This window comes from Ranitomeya imitator, chromosome 2, assembly GCF_032444005.1.
Source record: "Ranitomeya imitator isolate aRanImi1 chromosome 2, aRanImi1.pri, whole genome shotgun sequence".
Lineage (NCBI taxonomy): Eukaryota > Metazoa > Chordata > Amphibia > Anura > Dendrobatidae > Ranitomeya > Ranitomeya imitator.
This window is the reverse complement of record NC_091283.1, coordinates 636,488,112-636,495,050: the sequence shown is the minus strand read 5'-3', so window position 1 is coordinate 636,495,050 and position 6,939 is coordinate 636,488,112.

The window sequence follows — 6,939 nt, the reverse complement described above, 5'->3', positions numbered from 1 at the left end:
ACATTTTGCTACACACATTAACAGACCTCAGTTTCCTTAGGAAATACAATCTGCTCATCCCCTTCTTGTAGACAAACTCTGAGTGGCATTTCCAGTCCAGTTTGCTATCCAAATGGACCCCCAAATATTTGTAACTCTCCACCTGCTCTACCTCCTGACCAGCAATAGTGATCGGTAAGCATTCCATCTTTATCCTGCTATAGTTGGCCACCAACTCCTTAGTTTTCTTAACATTTAGTTGTAGATAGTTACCATTGCACCAATCCACGAAATTCAACACCACCTTTCTGTATTCCTCATCCCCCTGATCTCCCCTAATGCATCCCACAACCACCGAGTCATCCGAAAATTTTTGAAGGTGGCAAAGTTCAGATTTATACTGAAAGTCTGAAGTATACAGTGTGAATAGAAAGGGCGCAAGCACCGTTCCCTGAGGGGCACCTACACTGCTCAATAATCTGCTTGACACCACTGCTCCCATCTGTACAAACTGTGGCCGATCTGATAGGTAGTCAGTTATCCAATTTCTCATCCCCTCCTCAACCTTCATATCAGTCATCTTTTTGTGTAGTAAAAGTGGCTGCAGGGAGTTAAATGCACTCGAGAGATCGAAGAACATCGCTCGCACCATGGTACCGTCACATCTAATGGTATTGTCTCTGGCCTCCCTTCCAGGCACAAAGCCCACCTGATCTTGGTTAATCAGGAGGGGCAGGAGGCAATTAAGTCTCTTTGATATCATTTTGGCGTAAATTTTAACATCGATATTTATAAGTGAGATGGGGCGGTAGTTGCTACACAGTGATGGGTCTTTACTCGGTTTTGGAATGACTGTAATATGAGCAATTAGAGCCTAGGGGGGAAAAGAGCCACCTGAGAGAATATAATTACACGTTATTAGGAAAGAAGGACACAGCAAATCTGAGAACTGCTTATAGAAACCTGCTGTATAACCATCTGGGCCGGGGCTTTTGCCCAGTTTCAGGTCTTGAATCACAGAAGTGATTCCAGAACACTGCCCCCATCCCTTATGGGAAATATGCAGATGCATGTAAAGAAGCTGCGGAGACACCATCACGTGTTTCTCGACGCAAGCAGTGAATAGCCAGGCCTTTCCCCGGGAAGGAACAACCACGAGAAGGGCAGCATCCTATGAAGGAAAGCCACCTATGCCAAGCATGGTATCCATCCACAGACAGCTGTTTCGAGGTTTTTGGCTATTAGGAGCAGTGCCTAGTAAAAAGGCTATAAAGGCACGTCGAGAAACACGTGATGGTGTCTCCGCAGCTTCTTTACATGCATCTGCATATTTCCCATAAGGGATGGGGGCAGTGTTCTGGAATCACTGCGTTGAGAAACACGTGATGGTGTCTCCGCGGTGTTGGATGTTTTGGTCTCCCCGAGGCCAATCATCTGTGCCTTTATAGCCTTTTTACTAGGCACTGCTCCTAATAGCCAGATTCCTACTCCACACTGATGAGGGGCAAAAACCCCGAAACAGCTGTCTGTGGATGGATACCATGCTTGGCATAGGTGGCTTTCCTTCATAGGATGCTGCCCTTCCCGTGGTTGTTCCTTCCCGGGGAAAGGCCTGGCTATTCACTGCTTGCGTCGAGAAACACGTGATGGTGTCTCCGCAGCTTCTTTACTTGAATCACAGAAGTGACCTCGTCTAGAGAAAAGTCTTTCTCAAGATTATCTAAGCACTCTGCAGATATTGCGGGTAATTTGTTTAGCTTAATATATGAATTGATTTTCTCTTGGAATGAGTGGGTGGGAAGGTCTTTGAATCGGCCCTTTGTTATAGAGGGAGCTATAGTAATCGGAGAAGCTAGACAGAATTTCCTTGGGGCTGTGGACTATTTTACCCTTGGCGTTTCTAATGTGTGGTATAAATGTCTGTGGGCCCCGTGGATGTAGAGCCCTCGCTAGGTATTTGCTGCTCTTCCCTAGGTGATAAAATCTACTTCTAATTCGTTCTCTGAGACAACGTGACCTCTGGTCTAAAGGCCCCGTCACACACAGCGACGCTTAAGCGATTCCGACAACGATACGACCTGTCCGGGATCGTTGCTGCGTCGCTATGATATCGCTGGTGAGATGTCAAACAGAGCGATCTTCCCAACGACGCAACAGTGATGCGGCGACCTATAGCGACCTGTACAACGATGTCGTTTGTCGTTGTGACCCTTTCACATGGCTGCTATGATAACGATATAGACCTCGATGAGGGACGTCTTGTGTGACGTTGTAGTCACACAGGCGTGCCTTTGTGTTGCCTTGTCCGCCCCCATTCAGTTAATTGGTGGTCACTACTGCGTTCTGATTGGTCGGCGGCCTAGCCATATGAGGCGACACGATAGCTCTTCCGTCCTTTGTTCCTGAGCGCGTGGTGGTGGATTGCAGATCGTTGTAGAGTTCTCCGGCCTGCGACTTCTAGCGCGTGGTGGTGGATTGCAGATCGTTGTAGAGTTCTCCGGCCTGCGACTTCTATTCGTTGCTATTCTTCGACGGTTCTTCGTAAATCTATACTTTGTGCACGGTAGGTATCATTTGGGGTCTCAAATGCGTTTCCATTCCCTTTCCATTCCCTTGGCACTTATTAATCTGCTATCTTTGCTCTGGAAGGAGGGAGGGAGTGCTTTGTTGGTATCTGTGTATATATACTTTAGCACATGGAGCCATTTTAGGCAGTCTCGTGGGCACAGAGTGACCGCAGACAGGGTTACTAGGCCTTATTTTTTAAATAATAAATTTGGCTCTATGCCGGTTCCATTTGCATGGCAGGGGTACACAGGCAGCATTGGTGTGGTCGGTGGAGGACTATTGGAAGGAGGGACTGCAGACTGGCAGAGATTATTAGCAGGCCAGGCGCATTGTTCTTTATTTTACATTCACAGTAGTGTGGCTCATACATAACTCTTTTCAAAATGTTATTTAAAATTTTCCATATATGCTCACTGTATGCTATTCTTTCTTTCAGATGTCTTTCAATACCGAGGAGTTTGTACGGGAATTGATTGAGATGTATCGATCCCTGCCCTGCCTTTGGCAGATTAAATCCGCTGACTACAGCAACAGAAACAAGAAGAGGGAGGCTTTTGCCAAACTTGTTGCTCTGTTTCAGCAGCATAACCCCAGCGAGAAGGTGGATGAGAGTGTTGTCCGGAAAAAGATCCAGGGTCTACGCACAGTTTATAAAAAGGAGCTCAACAAGGTGGTGAGGTCAAAGAAGTCTGGTGCCGCCACAGACGAGGTTTATGTGCCATCGTTATGGTACTTTGACTTGCTTGGCTTCACCCGTGACCAGGAGCTCCCGCGTACAATGGCATCTTCAATGCGGCAGACCCTGGATGAAGACCCTGTGATTCCGACTGACACCCCTGTTGGAGATGGAAGTACCTTCTTTGCTTGCTTCCCTGTAAAAAGCTTTAAAACTTGGTCTCTCATGCCATAGTCGAGTAGAAAATAGTAACTAAGTTTTTCCCTCTTTTATTATGCTGCATTTTATCCAAGTTATCCCTTCCACTTCAGATAAGTACAATCCTTAACTTTTTGGCCCCACTCAGTGCTCATACCGTTGAATGAAAAAAATCCTATCCTGTACTACTAGTTTCTCCCCTTAATTCTAAATTTTCTGTTCCTGCAGCAAGATCGGCATGATGATCTGTCCACCCCGACCAGTGAGGACCTGCTGGGAGATGAACCAAGCCGGGCGGAGGCTACTGAGGGGTCTAGTGAAGACCCTGCACCCTCAACCCCCAACACACCTTATGTACCACGGCGGATAAACAATGGTCGTAAAAGAAAAGAAACCGTGTCGCCATCAACCGAGTTGGTCACTTTGGCGAAGCAAATGTTAAGCCAGCAGAGCCACAGTACCGTGGACAGCTTTGCCAACTTTGCCGCTGATCGGCTAGGGAAGCTGCAAGACCAACAAAGGATACACGCCGAGAGGGTGATTTTTGAAACTTTGAGCAAAGCGGCAGCTGGACAGCTAGATGAAAGTTCAAGTGTGCAAAGTTTTATGGACCGTTCATGGCAGCCAATGAATGAAACGCCTCCGGAAATGCGTGGCACACCAGCACACCGTCAATTTAGATCACACCTGAACATGCCGCTTGCCCCTCCACCACAATATCCCAGGTTTTCTCATTCTTTTGTTGGGCAGTTATCATCTCCGCCCAGCCAAGGATTTTTGAATGGTGAAAACCATTATGAAGAATTATAGTTCCATTAAATATTTCAGGTTATAAGTATAATTGTAGTGTAGTTAAGTTATTTTATATTAAAGAGTTAAATTTAAATGTTACTTTATGTTAAAAATTGTTATAAATAAAATTGTTTTGATAATTCTAAACTTGCAACCTGCTTTACTGAATTCAGCATATACTTATTTGCAGGTCTAGTAGGCGGGGTAATGGGCTGGGTGCATGTATACAGATGCATACATATAATGAGTGTGCGTGATGAAACATGTTTGTTGTTTTTAACAAAGCGTACACATCAGGGGAGATAAACTGTTATTTTGTTTTATAAACAATATTAACATACCAACAACCTAATAACAAAATACAAAATAAACAAAATACAAAACCATCAACAAAAAAAAAATTAATGGCTGCCGCTCTGCTGTTGTGCAGCCGCAAAACGATCCAGCATCACTCCGTGCTGTTTGACTTGCTCAGCCAGTGTCCCCTGTGTCACCATCATCCTCCTGTGTGATGCCTGGAGGTCCTCTAATGTTGGGATTTCTATGGAGGGAATGGTAAAACTTAGTTTGTACATGCATCTAACTATCATGTACGTGTTTGCTATTTAACACTTACGGTTTCCGGGTAAATCGGGTGAGGAAGAACTAAGGGACCACCCGGATCCTCTGGCATCACCGCCTAGGGATACAACACTTCATAGTACACGACAGTCCTATCCTTTTACGAGTTGTATGGACCTTTTCTTTAGTGCAATAATTACCGGGGGGCATGACTTCACCCATGTCACGGAGTAATGCTGGCGAGCCTGTTGTTGGTGACGAGCCTGTAGTTGACTCCTGCTGGGGCTCCGGGTCTGCTGGTGCTGGAGAAAAGTAAAAATATTACATTATTACATACCTGAGGTGCTGCACTGTAATTACTGTTGTAACAAATGTGCCGCAATATACTAGGCCGGATTTTTGGTCATATGATCAAAGGCCTCATTTGTATGCAGGACTGTGCACGAGGCGTGCGGAGCCGAGCCTGGTGTGTGTACGAGGCGTGCGGAGCAGAGCCGGGTGTGTGTACGAGGCGTGCGGAGCCGAGCCTTGTGTGTGTACGAGGCGTGCGGAGCAGAGCCGGGTGTGTGCACGAGGCGTGCGGAGCCGAGCCTGGTGTGTGTACGAGGCGTGCGGAGCAGAGCCGGGTGTGTGCACGAGGCGTGCGGAGCCGAGCCTGGTGTGTGTACGAGGCGTGCGGAGCAGAGCCGGGTGTGTGTACGAGGCGTGCGGAGCCGAGCCTTGTGTGTGTACGAGGCGTGCGGAGCAGAGCCGGGTGTGTGCACGAGGCGTGCGGAGCAGAGCCGGGTGTGTGCACGAGGCGTGCGGAGCCGAGCCTGGTGTGTGTACGAGGCGTGCGGAGCAGAGCCGGGTGTGTGCACGAGACGTGCGGAGCCGAGCCTGGTATGTGTACGAGGCGTGCGGAGCAGAGCCGGGTGTGTGCACGAGGCGTGCGGAGCCGAGCCTGGTGTGTGTACGAGGCGTGCGGAGCCGAGCCGGGTGTGTACGAGGCGTGCGGAGCAGACCCTGGTGTGTGTACGAGGCGTGCGGAGCCGAGCCTGGTGTTTGTACGAGGGCAGCAGAAACACTAAAAACGGTCGTGGCCATATACTATGCTAACCTATGTTAACAACACTCACCACGATGTGGAAGGCTCTGTGACCGGATGCTGGCTAGGCGCTCACTGGACCTGTACTGCAGATCCGCCAGCTTCTTACGGATTTGGGTACTGGAGCGCTGTACTCCAAACCTCTGGGCTAGGCCCCGACTGATCCTCCGCAGCACAGCCTGCCTATGGAGGACGGGATGCTCTCGGTGATTATGACACCCATAATCACGGGCATCTAATTCAGTAATTAGGTAACGCACTTCTGCATCACCCCAAGGCGTTGCACGACGCCTGGCCGCCATTTTGCCGCCACTAGTGAAAAGCAAGGCCGCAGCACTGTCCTTTAACCCGCCCACAACGCATCGGCGCCGTAAACCACGCCCACGACGCATCAACGTCACCGCGGTTATTAGACGACGCTACTGCGTTCAGCAGCCTGTATTGTAATCTCCAGGTCGCACCGAAGACGCTACTGCGTTCTGAATGTGACGCATTCTCAATACAGCGTCTCCGGTTGCACTGGAAGACTGGAGTGTTGGTGGTTTCATGTATGGATATGTATTAATGTTTAGATAGGTATTTATATTTGTATGTCTGTGAGTATGTATGTGTATATGTAGGTATCTGTAGATTTCAATGTTGATGTATATGGATGTATCAGTATACATAGAAATACACGTATGTATATATGGGCCCTTACTGCAGAAAGAATGAGAAACAAAGCTTTTTCAAAGTAAAACAAACAGTTTATCAGACAAATCAGTGCAATAACTAAAACAGTGTATACATGTCAGTAGTAGCCCACTATAAGTTCTGATGCTGCCAAGTAACAGCACCAGGACCGTTAAAATATTGGCAGTAGTTGTCTCGGCAGGTCTTCGCATCGTGGGTGTTTCTGCCAGGTAACAATGGTTGAAGGCCTGCAATTGCGGGATCATTTGCGCGCCATTCACCGAGCTGCACTTCCCCATTTACTAGGCCCACAGAGTCCATGAAGCCAGGTGGACTGTACGCCAAAGCATCTCGACGGCGAAGGAAGTTGTGAAGCACACAACAAGCCAAAACAACAGTCTATCGA